Raw genomic sequence first — 22,007 nt, 5'->3', positions numbered from 1 at the left:
GGGAATTGAGAATGAATTGCCTATTTGGCGCAATTTAACAAATTGATAGTCGAAACCAATTGTCCAGAAGCCAAGAGGGCAGCTATCTTCTACAGAGGTCCTAAAGACGAGTTAAAAGATGGGTTGACTCAAATTCCTAAGAGACCCACTGACATTTCAGAATTATTCGATCTAGTATTGCAGATTGATCAATGTCAAAACAAGAGAAGAAGTGAACACAGAAAAGACGCTCAACATTTTCCCCCTCGATTTAACAGGATTAAGCCAGACACTTTGAAATCCAATGAAGTCCTGCCGGAAGAAGAACCCATGCAAATTGTCTCAGCTCGAGGGCCATTGACCAAGGAAGAAAGAGAGAAACAACGAATTGGAAAGCTATGTAAGTAATGTGGAAATTCTGGACATTTTTTCAAAGAGTGTCCTAAGAAACCTAAGAACATTACCTTGGTAAAAGACAGGCCCCATCAATAAGAGGAGTTGCTCTGGTGGGTGCTTTCGATAAGAAGACTCCAGATTGTCAACTAGTCGCAAACACCTTACAATCTTCAGGCCCTCATCTAATTATTTCCAGTTTGATCAAATTTGGAGCTTCAGTCATAATAGATTCCAGAGCTATAGGGAATTTCTGCGATATTACATTTGCCAAGTTGTAAGGAATTTGCTTTCTCAAGAAGGAGATGCCAGAACCTGTCCGAGCAGAAGATGGAAGTAACCTTTCTTCAGGATCCATTGTCTATAATACTGAAGAAATTTCCTTTTGGGGACCAGGCCAACATCTACGTTTGTTGAAGGTTAGTCTCATCGATGCCCCTCAATTTCAACTTATTCTGGGATTTCCTTGGCTCACGGAGCATAATTCGAAGTTAGATTGGGCAAGAAGAACTTTTGAGATGAACTCAGATTTCTGTAAGGAACAGTGTCACAATTGTCTAATTCATGTAATTTAATAATTAAGGCGAGCAGCTAGACCACTGAGTATAACAGGTAATTAGGTAGTGAACTAGAAAGTAGTGAGAAATGTAATATTAAGTTAAGTTGTGTTTTTACATTGCAGGTGCCCTAGAAGACTTTCACTCAGAACCAGTGAGGAAGAGGCACTCACTGGCAGTCTCTCTTGTCATCCCAATCCCCTTGTCCCCTCTTTACTGTGAGCAAATCATTACTAGTGTGCTGGCATACGAGTTGGGGATTATGGAATAGTTCTTCTGCTCTTGTGGAAACTAGTTTTCAGGTGCATGGTACTGACAAAACTTGGCTAATATACTATCCTAGCAAAATTCATATTTTTTTTAATGAAACAAGGTTCAGAAAATGTTTAATTTCATTAAGAAGCTGTAAATATAACTCCTAAACCATTCACAAAAACAATAGAATAAAACACATTAAATATATTAAAAACGGATAAATTTTCCTTTTTAAGAGAAAATCCCCCACAAAAAGTAAAACAACTGACAATAACACAGGTCTCAGTGGTGCAATATTCATGTACCTTATGTTTACAAGCAAATATACGGATCTCTTTATCAGCAATACGTGTTTAAAGTCTAAAAGTAAGTGATTTGGTCCTTTTTAGGTTTTGTCTGCACAGTGCTTGCGTTGTGCATGACAAATCTATTGTTTTCAATATAAACTTAAAAGGTACTTGCATCTCACCTTCCCTCTTTCCTGGCTTCTCATAGGTTCCTGTGTGTGTGCACTTACCATTCCTCCATTTCTATTGGCTGTGGCATATTTTCCTGCATTTACCAATGTATGTTCATTGTCTGCTTCTCACTGCTGAAATTCTGTTAACATCCACTTTGGTAGAACTATATTTTCATAAAGTTTTGCCTTTTACTCTTGCAGGTTCTACCTAAGAGTAAAGAGCACACTATACCACCCATAGGGTGGTATAGGAAATGTCCTGAAAAAGGTACAAGTTTTTTTCTTTATATTTTTGCCACTTCTCATGGCAGGGTAGAGAATTAGTTAATGACTTCATCTAAATTAAGTAATGCTGAAGGTTTATTCTAACACAGACAAAGTAGTACCACTGGGCAGGCGATAAAACAGTAAAATGACATATTTAGGCAGCTTCTTACCTGCAGCAACTCAAAGGAAGGTGATGTTTTAGTTGCTTGGAATGGAGTCTGAGGATATAAAGGCTATGAAACTGGGATGGATGCTGTCCAGATGGTTAGGCTTTTAAGGGCCGGTTCTAGGATTTTTGGGGCCCCCGGCAAAGGGGAATGTGCGAGGCCCCTCTAATTTACATAAGTGACACCTTCAGTGCTCTGGAAGCTGCTTTGTGCAGACTCCTCCTGGGCCCCAGCTCCCTTGTCTGCCACCTACAAGCACCTCTTCCACAGCTCATATCGGCTGAAGGTGTAAGAATAGCTTGGGGGTTGAGATTTAAAACTGTGCAGGCGGTAAATTGCTGACAATGGGTGTCCCGCAGTGTCTCTCAATGGGCAGCCAGGCAGGAGGATTAATTGCACGACAAAATGCGTCTCCTTGCAGCTGGCACAAGATGAAGTGTCACCCTACCATAGGCCTCCCCACACCAGGGGGACCCCTCCTTTAAGCCCAATTGCAAACAGACACCTTTCTTCAATGGGATCCGAAGGGGCACAAGAGGATTGGTGGTGTCTTGCACTGGTGCGGGCCCCATGATGGTGGGCTAAGTGCGAGGCCCTGGGCAGCTGCCCGTACTGCCCATGTCTAGCGCCGGCCCTGAGTCCCTTGTCAGACTTCTTTGCCAAGTTTGCGTTCTGAGTTATACACATAATTAATTTTAATGACACTCAATCCCTTATCTATTTTTTTTCAAATATAATAATTTCACACCAGTCCACCAAGAAAATACTAATGCATTAATGTAACATCTCCAGAGAGCTGAAGCTATTTTAGTTGCCTTATGTGAAATGAATAAAGGTTTCTCAAATAATTGACAGCATGTATTTTCGGAGGATTCCTCTGCTTTCTGTTCCTCTTTAATTACAAACCTTGTGAGAGGGAAGGGCTGGGTAGTGCCATGTGTCGGCAGATAGAACAGTAATACGAGTGATTGTCACATTGCCCGAAGTCCTCCCGAAGTTTCCCACAAGTAAGCAGACAAGCAGCACACCCAGAGAACAACCGTAGCTCTGTTCCTCGAGCGAAAACGTCTCGTGGGGGCCTCTACCTATGTGTGCATGTGAGCAGGGCCTGACAATCAAACGTGCTAATGAACAATCCTGTTCTCTTTTCATTCTTGACTTCCACCTTTGCTTTTAATGAGATACCTGTCAGAACCAATGCTAGCCTGACAGCTCGGTGACACGAGACCGGCGTTCATTACAGGGATTCCACCTAGCACCATATGCTCTCGCTGAGGAAAGGGGTGTGCAGCGCGAGATGCTCGGCGGAGGGTCGTCTGCCTCCCACTTGCTGCATTCCCTAACCTTTTTTTAGGAATTTAATTTACTCGAAGAGCATCTGTTCCTCGGTTTTCCTCCTTCGGATTCTCCGTGAAGGTCAGACGGCTCGCGCTGGCAGGCACGTGCAGCCAGCTTCTCTGTCAGCTCGATCACTGGCGCGTAGCGGAAGCGGAAACCAGTCTGGCCTGAGGCAGCGTTCTGTGTTCCACACTCGCAGGATCATTGGGTCGCAGAGTGGCGCCCTGTAATGTTGTGGAGAAGGTGATTAGTTCGGACTTGGTGCACTTGCATACATGGCAACATTTTAAAAGAGGAAAGTGGGAGATTTTGGAAAATAATCGGGAGAATATATTTCTCCCATTGACTTCTATTGAAGGAGAGGCAATTTCAGGTGCGAGATAGCCAAAATAAAAATGGCTTAAAAAATTGGGAGTCTCACGCTGAATCGGGTCTATTGGCATGTATGCAGTTGTGCCTTATTTTTCCACCCTCTATAGCGTATGATTTCACCTAAAAGTTTTTTAAAGCGCGCCAGAAACAAATAATAACATTTCGGCAATTAACCATTCTGTGTAGATAGGGCTCAGCACTTGAGCCAGATGCTCTGCAAAACAGTAACTGCAATAACGGGCGCATCTCGTATTCACGAAGTGCATGTGAGCAATCAACCGCTCTGTCCCGTAAATGAAAAATAAAAAATCTTGGCCAGTGTTCTGAACCGTTCATGATCGTTTTTTTGAAATGACAAGGCTGTCTAAGGTCCGGGATATTGAAAGACACCACTTCTTCATTTTTACAGACAGTTTAGCATCATACCTCATTTTATACTTTTGCTGATAGTTCAAGAGTCTGGACTGCCTTGACTCATCAGTAACACCCACTCTGCTACATTCAGGTAACCACACAGGAGTCAACTTAAAAGTGGCCTTTCTTCCCCTCAAAGCCTCAAAGGGAGATCTCTGTGTGACCAAATTAGGGACAGTACGATGAGCCCACCATGTTTCTCTCAAAACACTTCCAAATGACAGGCTTGATTCTAATGCCCGTTGAGCACAGCTTTTAACCACCCTGTTCATTCTTTCTGTCAAACTGTTAGTTTGTGGTGCATACAAGGCTGTCTTCTGATGGACAATATCAAAATCTTTGAGAAAAGCCTGCATCTCTTGAGACGCAAATTGTACTCCATTATCCGTGACTAAATATTTCGGGACACCCTCAGACACAAACACATCCTGAAAGAAAATCTATCACCGTTGTAGTGTTGACTACAACCACAGCTTAGTCACAACCCTCTTAGAGGTGTAATCCACCAGCAGAAGAACAAACCTCTCATAAAAGGGCATACGTTCAAACGGACCAATTATGTAGAATCCCAATTTGGACCATACTGTTTCTGGGACCTCCACTGGAGATAAAGGGGCATGACTGGTGACATGAGATTTGTCATTGGTAGCACACGACTGACAACCCTCGACCAAACCTTCAATCATGCAGTCCATCCCAGGCCACCAATACCTCCCCCTCACACAAGCTTTGGTTAGACTTCTGCCAAGATGCCCCTCATGAGCAAGGTTAACGATCTTGTCTCTGAAATCAGCAGGCGGAACAATCCTATCTCCTTGTAACCACCCATTTATGTAGAGCACGGAGTGAGGGTTAGTGGGTATTTTAATAGCTTGTCTACACAAGGTGGGGAGCAGCTCATATGGGGTCAAAGCAAAGGCATAAAACCATAACCAAACACGGGGGGGTTGGTCTTTGGATGTTAGTCCAGCCACTGTACAACGGGGAGGTTGTCTCTTTCAGCCTCTCTTAGAGAGAGAGAGAGAGTGTAAAGTCGTGGTTTGTTGCGTCCCCTTGTCAGGACGCCAGAAGAGGGTAGTGTGGCCCGGTCCCTCGAAAAGAAAAAGTAAACAATGATCAGGTACAGTGGGTTAGCGCCAGTCTATCTACCATCACCATCACCCACAACAAGGTTTGTGAAGTTAAGGGGGGAACCGTGATGGGGGATAAGGGTCTAAGTGAGTCACGATAATGTGGGCTCCTCACTGCCCGACGTCCACCAGCCCGCAGTGAGGTAATTAAGAAGAGGTACTTGCCTATGGCCCTGGCCCTCCTGGGTTGTGACTCTTGAGCGTTGCCTCTGGGCGGTTCCTCCGTCAGTGGTTTTCTTTTTTGCTCTTTGTCTTCTTCATGTAGCCGGGGTTCTTACCAGCTTTTCAGGTTTGGATCGTCTGGAACGCCAAAGAACGACCCCCTGGACTTTTTCTCTTCCGTAGATTGTCCTTCCTCTCGCCGGGCCGACCCCTGCGTGTGCACGGGGAATAGACCGCCTCCTTCATGCCGACGGTGGCCGCCATCTTGGAAATACTGTCCGTGAAGAGTGCGGGATTATACTCCTCTCATGAGATTACCTTGGCAAAAAGTCAAATCATTTTTCACAGACCAAAAAGGCCTTTGCCCATGCCGAAAGGGTAGGCGAGACAGACAGTCAGCAGACTTGTTGCTCAGACCAGGTATGTATAGCACACAGCAATTGTACTCTTGAAGTCCTTCACTCCAACGTGTAAGCCGGGAAGTCATGTGATCGTTATGATGACAAAAAAAAAACTTGCACCAGAGGTCGATGATCAGACCTGACTAAAAACGGAATACCCAACAGATAAAATTTGAAATGTCTCACTGCCCAAAACACACTCAAAGCCTCTCTCTCTATGCAAGAGTAGTTTGCTTCAGCATTCCTGTGTGCCCTGGAAGAAAAAGCAACCACTCTTTCCTCACCTCCAACAACCTGAACAAGTACAGCCCCCAGCCCCTTGAGACTGGCATCCATGGTCAAAATTGTTTTTGTTTGACATCAAAATGCCCCATGGTCGTCATTTTCCCAATTTCAGATTTAGTTGTCACAAAAGCTTTCTCACAGTCACTGGACCACTCAAAACGCACTCCTTTCTTCAACAGTACCTGATAGGCCCAACCACACTTGCAAACCACAAGACAAATTTGGAGTAAAACTCTGCCAGTCCTAAAAAGAACCTCACTTTCTCCTTATCCACAGGTGTGGGAGCCTTCACTATACTTTCAGCAAGCTCCAATTTAGGTTGAATTCCTTCTCCAGACATGACATGCCCTAGGTAGGTAACAGATTTCAGACCAATACAACACATGTGTATTTTTACTGTAAGACCTTTCTCCTTCAATGTTTCCAACACTCTTCTCACTCTTCTCTGCTCCACTTCATCCTTTCCATAAATCAGGATATAATGCTGAAAAAACAGGACATTAGCCAAATCACCAAAGACCACCTTCATAACTTTCTGAAAACAAGCTTCAACCGAGGCTAGTCCAAAGGCCATCCTCAAAAAGTGGTAAGCTTCCAAAGGAGTTACAAAGGAAGTCAGGTGCCTGAGGTCACTATGTAGAACAATTTGATAGTACGCAGACGAGTGGTCTAATACACTAAACATTGTGGCACCCTTGAACATGCTAATGGACTCAAAAATATTCGGAAGAGGCTGACGATCCACCCAAATCCACTCGTTCAGCCCACACTAGTCCACACACATCCTGACACTGGCGCCACCATCCTTAGGAGCCAAAAACAATCGAAGCCAACCATTCAGAATCCTCTATTTCTTCAATAACTCCCAAATCCAACAATTTATTTTTTAAGCTCCATTTTTAAAGGTTCTGTCATCATGTTAGGCATTCTGCGCACCTTATGCACACATGGCTTTGCCCCCTTTTTCAAAATATTGTGATGTTCAAAACCCATGAGACATCCCAGCGTATCAGCAAACACCTCAGTAAATTTTCAAAACATTCCATTGCACTACTCACTAAATCAACCTGTGACCTGATCTTTAGGGTTACTGGCACCTGTATTCAAAATAATACCCACATCATGCTGATGCCTCCCCCCAACAAGTTGTCACCCCTTTCAGCCACGTACACCTTCCCAACAGTATGTCTGCCTCTAAATTGAAATTTCGCTACAACATATCCAAGTACATTAATGCGTGAACCTCCATATCTAACTGGATCAGGAGGCAGAAATGTCATGTTACTTAATCCTACACTTTCATCCCACTGTTTGTTACCAATCATGGTGAAAGGTGAACCAGAGTCGGCCAATACAACAAAATCTCGCCCATCCACTTCAATGTCACATTCCAGCATAGTCACCTTTCCAGAGTCAACTTCACCATCACCATCCTTAACATTCAAAATGATGGTGCGTACAGCTTTAGACGTGTTCTCAGTCACACGATTCCTCCCAGAGGACCTACACACTCGAGCATAATGGCTTTTAATACCACATTTTCTACACACTGACCCTCTTGCATAACAGTTGGGATTATTCAATAGATGTGAAACACTTCCACATCTTTTTTGAGAGTCATTGTCATGAACATCACGATCAGAACTTCGCTGTCCGGTGTCACTCTCAGGACGCGATTGTGAATACCTGTCAGAGTTGTGCACAGCACGGGTGTTCTTCTCAGACCCTTTTCCCTTATCATTGGAAGAAACTTCAGCAACATTATCAGAAAACGCTTGACAATTGTCAGAGTCGGACAAGACATGGACGTCACCTTGGCCTTCTTTCTTAGCCTCAAGTTCTTCCTCATTTCATTTACCCAAGTTGCTGTGTTTTCCACTTCTTCAACAATATCTATAGACTGTGCTAAAGACAGTTTCTTAGATAACAGCTTCTCTTGTACCCTGGTGCTGTTGGTGCATTTCACCAACTGGTCCCTCACTAACGAATCAGATAATTCACCAAATTCACACGTTCGAGCAAGTCTTTAGTGATGCCACATAACTACCCACTTTTTCAACTGGCCCTTGAACTCTGGTGAAAAATATGTGACGTTCAAGGACTACATGAATGCGAGGACCAAAATGTCTTTCCAGCATTGTCATTGAAATTTCATAGACATTAGCAGATTCTCCATCACCATTGCCAACAGGTATCTGATCCATACTGTCATACATGTTCCTCCTTTTTACAACTAAATTGTGCAAAAGAATAGCTTGCTTTCTGAAGGCAGAACATTTTCCCTGCCAATTGCAACAATATACGACTTAAAGAGATTCCTTCACCTCTTCCACAGAAGAATGAGATCCCCCTTCTCTGATAAGAATGCAGGGGGTTGCGAGTTGCGACATGCTGGTTGCAGTGGCCATGACAACAAAAATGGCTACTGGAGAGGAGCTCAACAATGGAGCTTCATAGACTGGGGATCAAAATTGTCAAAATATCCCTGTTTAGCCTTCACCAGCTCTGCTGCTTCAGACACTGGAACATAGGAACTACATCGCTACAGATACGTGGATTCAAACAACTGTACCTGAGTCAATCGGTGGGAGTCCTCCGCTTCAGGAGCAGGACTTCGTTGGTGGCGATCCTCCGTTCGACCAAGCTCGCACACATCGCTGCTGGCTGGTTGGGGCCTCCAGGTTACTGCCGTGACTGGAGGCATTCCCGCAGGGAAGCGGCAGAAAATCAGCACCCGGTTTGCATGAGGTCATCCCAGGAGAAGGGCGCATCGCTGAAGGCATCGCTGGAAGCATAACTGGAGGCAGCACTGCATTGTCTGGGGTTGAGGAGGCTCTCCTTGCAATGGGCGCTCAAGTCCCCAGACCAGAGTCTATCTTCCCTCATCGCCGAAAAGGAGCGATGACTGATGCGGCTTCATGACCCCCCGATGATCTCCTTGGCAGGGTCGCAGCTTCTAAATGCAGGTATTTTCTCTCTCTTGCCGCAATAACCACCGTTTGAGACTGGCGGAGTGACGTGCTCACTCCGCTGCTAATCAGGACTTTTCCCCCTGGCGCCTGCTATTTGTATCGTTGATCGGTGCAGGCGACAGCGCTCAGTGTATTTGGCTCACATCGCGCCTGCTTATTTAACCGGTCACGGAGCACTAGACCACACTGCATTTCAACTTATATAAATGGATGTGTGATGCAAGGAAGAGAAGTTGTTTTGCTGGGTCCTGTGACAGAGCACGACGCCTGGTCCCCCTCACCTCGTGACCTGCAGGGGGCTGCGCACCGAAGCGGCAATGACTGGACCCAGCAAGCACGGTACTGGTAAGTCCCTGAATCACTGCCTGGTTTGCTTGGCGCCCGGCAAACATAGGGGGATTGTGCGGAAGCGGCTCTGGGGCTGAGCATGTCAATCGTTAGAGGCTTTGTCCCGGGGAGGTTGAGATCTAGCCACACGGGAGGTTATGTGTGCTCAGGAGGCGGGTGTGTTCCGGCCCTTACGAGGGGAAGCGACACACCGCATCTGATCAGGAGGCCAGATCGATGCCTTCTTAAAGGGACAGTGCACAACCGAATTGTTCTAAGGGCGATGTTTTCCCTCCCTTGCTGATGAGAGCACAAAGACGTTGGACTGACACCACGGATGAAGTGCAGTCAGCACGATTATATCATCGTAGGATTGGTATCTGAATGAATACTGGGTCAGCTCACGTCTGATCATTTTGGAGAAAGATTTCTCCCCCCACTGCTTGCATATGTTTATTACTTTTGTTTTCTCTGCTGGTTTCTGGCCTTTCCCCGAGGTCCTGTCGCCAGGGAAGAATCTCTCCATTTTTTTCTCTTGGCCCGTCTTCGTCTCCCTAGTTTTGATACAAAATGGTGCCTATCCTTTGGCCCGGAGGGGAAGGCCAAGTGGGGAACATCGCGTGTATATTGAAGCTATGCCCTCAGGCATCGACAGGGAAATAGGATTCAGGTTTGGACTGTTGACAAACACAAAAAAGGACTATGACTAATGGAGGAGCAAGTTTCAACATGCTTGGCGGACATCTTTGAAAGTTTTTTTTTCTCTCTCTCTTCTTTCCCACTGAAAGACATTTTGACTGAGGATGTTTGCAGGAACTTACTCAGTAATCACTCGCCCTTGACATTGCTAAAGTGATTGCCTCCACTGCCTCATCTACGCCCACCATGGAGTCCAACAAGGCCTTCAGCCTGTCAGAAGGATCTCTCTCTAGAGTGGGACTCAGTGCATTTAAGATCACTTATCCCCCCTACCTCACTAAGAATTCATCAAAAAAACTCAAACACAGCATAATAAAAAGAAACCCAAAAAACACTTATATCAGATAACTACTCCTGTATGTCTAAGGGCAACAGCTTGTGCGACCTAATCTTCTACACTAATAGGAGAGCCCAATGGAGAAAATCTCTCTTATAATTTTTCCAATGCAAACAGATACGGAAAACTAACCACGGTTTTAGTCTTACTATCACTTCCTCCCCATCCACAAAGTAGATCTCACCATTACTATCTACAACAATGGGATCGTCCTCATTTAAGCTTCCAATCAAAACCTTGTGCAGTTTGATAAGCTCTTTCTGAATATAAAAAGCTGTATACATAACAACTTAACCCCTGTACGACAAGACTCAACACTATCTACCTCAAGACCACGCCAAGCCCTCATTTTCTCCTCTGATTCACCTTTCTCCTCTCCCAGGACCCCTCTCCTACCCAACGCAGCCTCTCGTCCAAGAAGATCATCCAGCCATGCGCCCAAGGAAATTAACAGCCTGCTCAAGTCTTATCCGTCTAACACAGATAGCAACTTGAGTCCAAAGGGTATAATTCAAACCATTCATTCCAATCCTAATAGAGAACCCTACCACAACCTCAGAGTCATAAATAACAGCAACCTCAAGAGAGTAAACATCATTCAGACTTCTCCCACCCTCACGCCGGCTCCACTCAAGTGCATACTACTGAATTGCAGGTCTGCCAACAAACACGCCTCCGAGATCTTCGACCTCATACAACATAATGAGATAGAAATCATTATCCTCACTGAAACCTGGCTCAACCCTTCATCCACCCCAATCTTAGACCTCTTGGTGCCCCCCTCACATGACATAATTTGCCTAGATAGAGTTAGGAAGCAGGGAGGTGGTCTTGCTTGTATACATCGGAACACACTTGCGGTCCCCCTCGCAGAGCCCTCCTCGCCAGCTAATCATGAATACCTTTGCCTCAACATCTCTAGTGACAATCAATTGGTCTGCAAATTACACACTTTCTATCACCCCCCAGGCGACAATCTCCCCTCATTGAGCAATTAATGGAAAGCATCTATGGCAATGTGGATTCAGTCCAGCCCCACATTTACCTTGGGGACTTTAACCTACATTGGTCAAATACTAATGACCAAGCAGTATCATGCCTTAAGTCCTTCTTGAGTGATCACAAATTGATTCAACATTGTGACCAATCCACACACACTAAAGGGGAAACTCTAGACCTCATCATCTCCAAAGGTCATAACATCACTTTGCACTCCATCATACCATGTGATTGGTCAGATCATCACATCATTACATTCCATCTCAACTCGGAGGTCCCCCAGTGTAAGGCACAAACAACTAAACCAAAGATAAGGAAAAGGGACCTCAGGGATATCAACACAGTTGACCTAGCAACCCGCTGTAAGCGGGCCCTTTCTCCCCAAGGAGAAATACTTGAAGTCAATGCACTCACAGACCACTACAACTCCTCTATTGCCAGTATCATGGATTCTAGAGTGCCACTCCAACAAAAGAATGCACCTACTAAAAGATCTAAACCTTGGTTCAATGGCAACCTAAATGCGGAACGTCTCGATCTAAGGGGCCATCGAATATTCCTGGAGATCCACACCATCTGCGGACCATCTAAAAACCCTAAGATCATCAAGAAGCGCTTATAACAAACAAATCAAGACAGCTAAAGCAGAATATTTCAGATCCCAACTTAGCCAAGCATCTAATTGACCCAAGAAATTGTTTGAACTGGTTAAACAACAATTGGTGGAAGTCCCTAACCGTTCAGCTGCGGAAGTCATCCCTCCCTCATGTGATGAGCTGGCTGCCTTCTTCACAGAGAAATCTAGACTTATTAACATCGATCTGGAGACCAGGAAGGCTCTATTTCTACACAATGAACCTGCACCCCCCTGGCCTTGTTAGACAAGGCAGAACCAGCCAGATGGAGTATCAAGAACAACGCTTCCTGGGACACATTTATTCCCCTAACTGAAACAGAGATCAAAAAGGTTCTTTGGAGTATTAACCCATCAAATCAGTTCAACGACCCGTTACCTCCCACCATCTTCAAATAAATTAAGGAAGAAATCTCCCCCTTCTAAGATCGTCAATGCATCTCTGTCACAAGGCACGATCCCTGATTGACTAAAAGAGGCACAGGTAACACCTATTTTAAAAAAAAACAACAGCTGACAGTACAGATCTTAACAACTTCCAACCTATCTATAGTATCCCTACACTAGCCAAACTCCTTAAAAAATGCGTCCAGTCTCAACTTTATGCGCATATCAAAAATTTCAATCTACTGGGCCAACACCAATCTGGTTTAAGGAGTGGGCATAGCACAGAATTGGCTCTCACTCATGTGATGGATGACATCTTAATGATGATTGATCGAAATTAATCCTGCCTCCTGTCAATCATGAAAACCTTTGATTTATTCTTGAACATAGGACGGGCCTCTCCGGTCAGGTGCTTCTTTGGTTCTCATCCTTCCTGCAGCACAGGTCACAAAGCGTTAAAGCTAACCACTCCCTCCCCCTGCCATCCCCAGTCACCATGGGGGTTCCCCAAGGGTCCACCCTATCACCCATTCTTTTCAACTTGTTCCTTGAACCCTTAGCTAATGTTCTAAAATCCTTGGACAATCGCTTCCACATGTATGCAGACGACACCCAACTCTATCTGAAAATCTCCTCCCTGGATGACATCACTTCACTCAACTCCACCCCACTGACTACCCAAAACTGGTTAACGGAGAACCACCTCCTGTTAAATACATTTAAAATAGAATTCCTCCTCATTTCTCCCCCGAAACATACTCCTACAATAGATCTCTGAATGAACCAACTCACCGCTTTCAACTGCTCCCCCCGCATTATTGATTCAGCTAAATCTCTAGGAGTCACCCTGGACAAGCATCTGAATATGAAGACCCATATTAGCAACGTGTGCACGGGTGCTAACACGTGTTGAGAACACTCAGGAATCTCAAACCCTTCCTACCTCAATCTGACTTCAAGCAAGTGGTCCAAGTGCTCGTTCTGCCGAAGCTGGACTATGGCAGTGCTACGTTATGTGGCCTCCCGAAATACACTCTGGCCCCCCTATAGGCTTCACTGAACGCGGCGGCCAGATTGATCACGAACACCAAGCGAAAGGACCACATCTCCCCGGTCTTAAAATCTCTAAACTGGCTCTCCTTTGAAGCTAGAATTCAACTGAAGATTGCCTGCCTATCACACAAAGCCCTCCACTTCAAAACCCCCATCTACCTTGCGTAAAAACTAGTACTATCAGGAGGGGGTAGACCGTCTAGGAGTGCTAACTACCTCCTCTTGAAACCTCAGATCTTCCGCAAAAAGAGAACTTGCTAACAAGCCTTCTCTGGCGCTGCACCAAAAATTTGGAACTCTCTTCCACCGGAAATTCGTAGAACCTCCTCCAAGGTTGCTTTCAAATTGGAAGCAAAAAGATTCCTCATGAATAAGTTCTTACCTTTACACGATGGACCCTAATCGCTCTGTAAATACTACAGCATTGGTTAATAAATCTGTTTGTTACAATTGTATTCGCCCCCCTTACTTCATTATGTATCATCACTCCCTTGATGTCATCTTATCATTGACTAGCCGACTCTGCATTAATCCTGAATTAGATAGGATCTGTTATCTTTGCACCATATGATTCCATGCATATTAGTTTCACCATTTTAGTCGTGTTATGATCTTTTTCATTCCTCTCCCTCTAACTGTAAAGCGCTCTGATATCCTTCAGGATCAAGTTCACGCTTTATCAAACTTTATAAATAAATAAATAAAATAAATATAAAGTGAATATTAATTGGTAAAGTAAAGTGGAAATGGCACCATATAATATGCTTTAGTTGGGAAGACTTGCCGTGTAGAAACAAAGTCTCAGTGAACACAATCCTTGGCTTATTTGAAATGTCTCAGTCTCAGTGAACACAATCCTTGTTTTATTTGAAAACACAATACTTGTTTTATTTGAAATGTTTCAGAATGTTGCAAGTACAAGCCGTTGTTTAAAGTTATTTTAAAATCTTACCGTATGTATGAAAAATGCCTTTCCGTGCCTCGTTTCTAAGTAGATAACGACATCAGAAGTCAATCCGGTGTTTACAGTATCAGCAGCCACTTCACCAAGATGGCTGATTGTCGCGTCATGCAGTGACGTAATGACGTGCACGTCGGGCATCAGCGCACGTTGAGCGTCAATGCCAGAGATGCCAAAATGCCACGGAATCTCGAGAAGCAGGTGCGGGAGCTCACGGGCTGACAGTTAAACAGAGGTGAGCCTTGCGCAAGCGAAGACAACAGTTATTTTCAAAGGACTCACAATTATGAAGAAAAATGTGAAGAAAGTCAAAAATCTGGCTCGTAGAATTGATGCAAGAAGAAATCCGGTTTAGACACAATACTCAAATTACAAATGCATTTTCCAAGTAAAAATCCATATGGTTGTTTAGAATCTTCCACGTTTCCTTTGTGGTCCAAGTTTGCAAGTAGGGGAATCGGTGGTCAGATCGTCTGTCCCCAGTCAGGCGAAGTCACTTGTCGCCAGTATTAAATCCACGATATTGTAGGTTTCCAAAGTCGTTTTATTCAGGAGAGAAAAAACACCGACATGTCAGCTGGCCAGCTTTGCATAGAATGAATCCTTCATGACATTCTCATGAGATTATACCATTCCATGCCATGAGCAGACATTTAAAAAACAATCATGAACAAGTAGATTATAACAGTTTCCCCACTATGTTTTGCCTTTGCCTCCTGTGTTTTTGCTGTGTGTTGGATTTCGTTTTGCTGGTCTAGATGCTTTGGGCACTTTGCCAGTGCTGTTCAGTGGCAAAGTGCAAGTGCTCCCTTTGTAAATTATTATTGTGGATTGGTGATTCCATTATTGGCATATTTGATTTACTAGTCAGTCCCTAGTATAGTGCACTATGTGTGCCCAGGGCCTGTAAATCAAATGCGGCTAGTGGGCTGCAGCACTGGTTATGCCACCCACCTAAGCAGCCTGTAAATGTAACACAGGCCTGCGATTGCGTAGTCTATGTGCAGTCTGGTACTGCCATGTCGACCTGGCAAGTGCACCCACTTGCCAGGCCCTAACCTTCCCTTTTCTTACATGTTAGTCACCCTAAACTAGGCCCAAGATACCCCGGTGGGCAGGGTGCAGTCTATGTGAAAGGTAGGACATGCCCTGGTGTGTGTGGCATGTCCTGATAGCGAAATACTGTCAATTTCGTTTTTCACTATTGCAACGCTACCTGTTCCCATAGGATGGAATGGGGAGTTTGCTTATAACATCTTATAAACATTACTACCCCTGGGAACAAGGTAGGAAAATAAAGTTTAGTATGCCTGAACTCAGAATGCTAAACGTCATCTTTTAGTGTGGGTGATTTTAGCATTCTGTGTTTGAAAAAAACTCTTTTAGTAGGTATTTTCTTGCTTAGCCATCCAGTGTGCTTCTGCTAGGATGTGTATTGACTGTCTGGCTTTGGGATGACAGGGGCTAGGGAAGGTCAGTGGCTCCAGAGAGTCTGGATGAGTCAGGACTGGGATGAATAGACCTGGACTGCATTTAGAGTAGGGGGAGGAGATTTCCTTCCACCTGAATGGGCATTTTCTGCCTTCCACAATGCTGTCTTCACCTCCTGCCAGGAAGCTGCACCAGAGAGGACGGAACTGGTTTCGACTGAGCACAGGACTTCCCTGCCACCAGAAAACAAAGGATTTTGATGTATAAAAAGAGGGGGCCAGACCTCAGACTTTTAGATCACTTCTGGGAAATCAAGAGGAACCTTTGCCAAGGTGAAGAGCTGGAGTAACTGTGAAAGAGTACTGTCCGTGTGCTGTTTGCTGTCTGGGTTTGGCCTGCAGTGGCTAATTTCTGCCAAGGAAAGGGAAAAAGAATTTGCTGTTTGCTTTGTGCCCTGCTTGAGGAAGATCTCTAAGGGCTTGAAGTAGAGCTTGCCTGCTTTTCTGAAGTCTCTGGTACACAAAGACTTCACCTCAGCTCCCCTGAACTTCATTGGTGGGAGTTCTGACCTGCCAAGAGGCGCCTGTAGCTTTTCTGGGCCTATAGAGGTTTTTATGGCTGTTGGGAGCTGATAAAGCAATGCAACAACAACAAGCATGACGCATCAGTGCCTGTTGCCAACGCATATCTTAAGAAACCATCACAGCACCTGCCCGCGGCTCGAGAAATAGCTGCACGCCGCATCGAGAGCACAGGTCTCCGAAGTCTGAGACCACCGCACCAATTCCTATGCAAGCCCTGCTGTGCGGCTGAAAGAATCCACGCATCGTCCCAGATTTTCGCATCGCATCGAGGCACCAGGTCTGTCGCATTATTGAGTGACGCAGTAAGAAACCGACACATCACCTCCTATCCGGTAAGAAAACAACGCATCACCTCCCCTCCCCAGCAGTAAGGAACCGACGCATCACCTCCCCCGGAGCAAGGAACCTACGCATCACCTTCCTTGAGTGTAAGAAACCAACACATCACCTTTCCTGCAACTCTTTTTGTTTGTGTGCGTGGCACATCCAAGGTACTTTGTGAGAAAAGTGTTGCATCTGCAGTTTGCTTTGAACTGAACTATTTCTACCATTTGAAAGCCATATTTCTATTACTGTATTGTGCATTTTTGTCGTTTTGGTCTTGTTTAGTTTAGATAAAGATTACCAATTTTTCTAAACTGATGTGACATCGATTTGTAGTGTTTTCACTGTATTGCTGTATGTGTTCACAAATGCTTTACGCACTGCCTCTGAGATAAACCTGTCTACTCGTGCCAAGCTATTAAGGGGGTGAGCAGTTTTTTTTAGGAGTGTATCCCCCTTACCCTGACTAGAAACAAGGGCCCCTAAGATCTGTGATTTTGGGGGCAGGCGGACGTCAGTGTGTAAAATGCAAGTTAAAGCTATAACTACAGCAGCACAGAGGACTCCTGTGCCGCTGCATAAATAAATGTGTGCACATCTTACAGGGCACACAGGGTTGCAAGCCTTGGTGAAAGAGCAGGGCAAATTAGAGCACCTCCTGAAAACACCTTTGTGTAACTGCAAATTACAGGTGTGATTCCTTGGATGACAGCGGAGTAAGTTCATGTGTAATTGTGAGTAGTGCAAAGTGCCTGGTGTAGCATTTGATCTCCTGACCTAACAATAGTACTGTTGTCATAAGTATGGCACAGGAGAAGTAATATTATCTTGGAACAAGACTTTATGGTCTCACAGCTGTGTTGTTATCATACCTTGAGCACCTTCTCTAAAAAAAGTTTCCTATAAAAATCTTTACAGTTTCCAATGTCCAGCTTCCGAAGTCCTTCATTTCTTTTTTGCCCTGTGCACATTCACAGGTAGAAAAACACCCAGGGCGTCCCCCATCCTGTCTTGCACCGAAGCCCCAACCTTTCACCATGCCAGTCCCACACACACTGCACCTGCTCCAAGCTATGTAAGTGCACAGAACGCATAATAAAGCAACAGTTAGCTTTCTATTTCAGGGGGTTTGCAGCTGTTTCAAGATATTTTTAGAGCTACTCATTGTTCAAAAGGGTGCAATTTCTGATATTTACCTTAGCCCTTGCACTTCATTGCTTGCTTTTACTTACAAGAAAGTGTCACACATTTGGCAGTTGAATGTCACTCATAAGTGCGTCATGAGTGATGTCACTGACCATGTCATGAGTGATGTAATATGTGACGTCATCAGCAGTGCATTGCACGCGCAAGTTATAGTGAGTCCAACTAACTATAACGTGGGAATTTCAATGGTTTTATGCGAGTAAAATTTCCAGCTAACTATAACTGGTGTAAAACCTATGGTTTTTTCAGTGAATTTAATAGGTTTTTTAAATGCTAATTACTAACTATAACTGGTTTGAAACCTATGGTTTTTTCAGTGAATTTCAATGGTTTTTTAATAGCAAATCTTTATAGGTATAGAAAGTGATAAATGTTAAAACGAATTTTATATTGTATAAATATGTAATTATTTTATTTATTTATTTTTTTATCCCGGGGGCGCTCCCGGGGCGCGTACCGGTGAACCCATGGGTAAGCGCAATATTACGGCGCGCCCCGGGGTGCGTACCGGGGAGTGTCCCGTTAGCGCTATTCTCGCGAACGAAAACAACATCGTGACGTATCGCGTACACGCGTAATGCGTCATATGACGCCCAGCGTAATCGCAACCGAAAGCACGTGATCGCGAAACGTCCTGACGCGCTTACGCTACGCACCCGCGGGCGCCCCCCCGGAGCGCAACTACGGGCGCGCCCCGGGGCGCGTAGCGTAAGCGCGTCGGGTCATGTGACTTGAAAATAACACTTTCTATTGGTGCAGAACAGTTTTGGTTTCTAAATGAGTAATGCCTGGGTCTTGTGACCAGCCTGGGTCTTGTGACCTGCAAATGACACTTTCTATTGGTGCAGAACAGTTTTGGTTTCCAAATGAGTAAAGCCTTGGTCTTGTGACCTGAAAATAACACTTCTGATTGGTTCAGCACAGTTTTTTTTTCCAAATGATAAAAAAAACCACCTTTTGTTCCTTATTCTGACTTTGTCCTTTGACTGAGGAAGACCTGTTTCATCTACAGAGACAATTCTTTTGTACTTTGAAATGGCTACTGTAGCAGCAACAGCTGGAGCATCTGCACCACCACCACCACCACAACCACCAAGAGGACCACCACAACAATACATTGGTGGTGAAGAAGAGGAGGAGGAGGAAGAGGAAGAGGAGGAGGGGAGCAGATGGCTGCCTGAACAAAATACCCCATACAAGCCAAAAGAACACACTGTATGGGAGTTTTTTTCACTTCCAGAGGGCAAGAAAAAAGTTAATGCGGCCAAGGTAACATGTCGAATCTGTGGTGCAGAACTCTCAAGGGGCAATCCAGATAAAAAATATTCATTTGGTAATAATACCATGATTCGGCATATGACCCGGAAGCATCCTGCTAACTATTCTCTTGCAGAGATCAGGGAACTGGCCAGTCACCTCCCCCAGTGTTCAAGGACCAGCTCCAAAAGAAAGCAACCCACTCAATCGGGACCAGAAACATCGGAGGTGATGCCTTGTATCCAGGAACGATTTGGTGATTTTAGAATCACCTGTATTGCATGTGGCAAGCTCATCGCCTATGGTGAAAAGAGCATGAAGCTCGTCGTCCTTGCTGGTGACAATCACAAATGCCCCAAAAAACAGTAATTTTTTCCGTTTTTTGTTTTTTGCTCCTGTTGAGCCATTTACAATTCCCTGTTTTTTGTTTCTCCCCATAAAAAATACAAAAAAAATATAAAACTGTTTTGAAAAGCCAAAAAAAGTACAAAATGTTCAAAAAAACATTAAAAAATATATAAAACAACAAAAAGAAGAAAAAAAACAGTTCTTTTTAGAACTACCTTTCATTTATAAAAAATAAACCTATATTTTTAATGAATCTCTGTCAATTTATTTTCTAAGGGTACGCGTACCGGGACGCGCCCCCCCCAAAAAATAGAAAAATAATAATTTCATGAAGGAGTTAGCATGAGGGTAGAACACAAAGAGAGTAATGTTAAGAGAAAGAGAACTATAGGATGAACACAGAGGGATTGTTTATTACATAGTAAAAAACAGAGAAGGTGTAATAGGGTGAAAGTGAGAAAAGTAAAATGACTAAAGGAGCGAAAGAAGGGAAGAGAGAGGAAGAAGACTAAAGTAGAGATAGTGGGAGAATGTGAGTGGGTGTTGAAAGAAAAAGAAAGGACAGTAAAAAATTGACAATGAAGGGTAGTGGCGTAACCGGGATAAATGAAGAACGGTGAGTGAGGGTAAGAAAAGACCAGTTAGTGTAAGTAAAGAGGGGTGAAAGAGGGTGAAAAATTGAATTAGGATAAGACATGGGGAGTGACAAAGAGAAAGGACAAAGAGAGTAAAGAAAACAGTACCTGAATGGATTTGAGTGAAACAGCAAAGAAAGATAAGTAATGCGGGGTGTGTGACTTATAGGGAGTCAGTGGCTGTAGGTCGGGGTGTGGGTGTGTAAGGTGTGTCTGTGGGTGTGGGTGTGTGGGGTGTTTTGGTGTGGGTGGAGGTGAGGGTGTGTGAAGTATGTGTGAGGAGTGTATGGGTGTGGGGTGTATATGTGTGCGATGTATGTGTGTGTATGGAATGTGTGTGTGTATGTGAAGAGTGTGTGTGGGGGGATTTTTTGTGTGTATGAGGTGTGTATGTGGTGTGTGTGTGGGGTGAATGTTAGCGGTGTGTGTATGTGTTGAGAGGGGGATGAGGTGTGTGTGTAGGAGTAAGATAAATAATTAAGAAAAACAAAATGAGTGAAGAAGGAAGGGAACAGAGGATAAGTGAAGTAAAGAATAGGGATTGCAAGAAGTTGAATATGAGAGGGGAAATAGGAAAATTGGAGTAAACATGGAGAATAAGAATAAGTGTGGTAAGCAGAATAAAGACACAGGAGTGAGGTTGGTTGAGAAAATATTAGTAAGCTTAAAGCAAAGGGTGATGACAAAGTACATTTTTTTAGTCATACTTACCATATAATAAATGTAACTTTAATTATTTGTTTTACTGCACTTTGTATCTGTGAAAGAGAGAAGAAAAAATAAGTTATAATTAGTAAAATGTGTATTTTAAATTAAAATATACAAATGAAGAGGTTAAAAATCATAACAGTGTATCTAGAAATAAAGTAAGAGTGAAGGACACAGAAAGGGAAATAAAGTAAGTTAGAAGGATAAAAAGAGAAAAAAAGAAATAGAATGAGAGCAAATTACTAAAATTAAGGCATATAGATTCAGTGACAGAGAGGAAGAGAAGAACAGAGAAATGAACTAGAGGTAAGAAAGATACTAAAACAATGTGACTTAGCAAAACTAAATCAGGAAACAGTAGTAAGTAAAAAGATAATGACTGAGACGGAAAAGATAAACACAAGTGAACATAACACAAGGAGAGTGAGGCACTGAGGACATAGAAGTAGTGAACGAAAAATAGAGAGAAAAGGTCAAAAGTAAGGAGCAAACAAAGATAAGCGAGGGAGAGTGGGTGATTTATAGTGATAGAGTGCGATAATACTGCTGAGTGAGTAAACAGGAATTAGTAAAAGAGCAAAGGAGGAAAATACGGAAAAGGGAACTAAAGCAGAGAGATTGAAAGATGAAAACTTATGCAAGGGAGAGAGGGGATGCAGACAGTTGAAATGAGAATGAGGGCTTGTCAAAGAATTGGAGTAAAGGAACGGGGTTACAGAGAGTAAGAGAAAGACATTATAAGTGAGTAAAAAGAGCTGAAAAGGGATGGAAAAAGGAAAGTGAGTGTCAGAGAATGGGAATACAATTTAATTTACACAATCCAAAGTATAGAATAACTTGTACAACATGTTACATAGTTTATTTTTGCTGTTCTCAGAATATATTGAATTTCACTTAAAACAGTGAGTTCAAATTACTCATCATATGACAGCGGGGAAAAAATAAACACAATCTAAAAGATTGTG

The sequence above is a fragment of the Lissotriton helveticus genome, chromosome 4_1 (assembly GCF_964261635.1).
Source record: "Lissotriton helveticus chromosome 4_1, aLisHel1.1, whole genome shotgun sequence".
Classification (NCBI taxonomy): domain Eukaryota; kingdom Metazoa; phylum Chordata; class Amphibia; order Caudata; family Salamandridae; genus Lissotriton; species Lissotriton helveticus.
The sequence above is the reverse complement of the archived record's forward strand: the minus strand, read 5'-3'. Positions refer to the sequence as shown.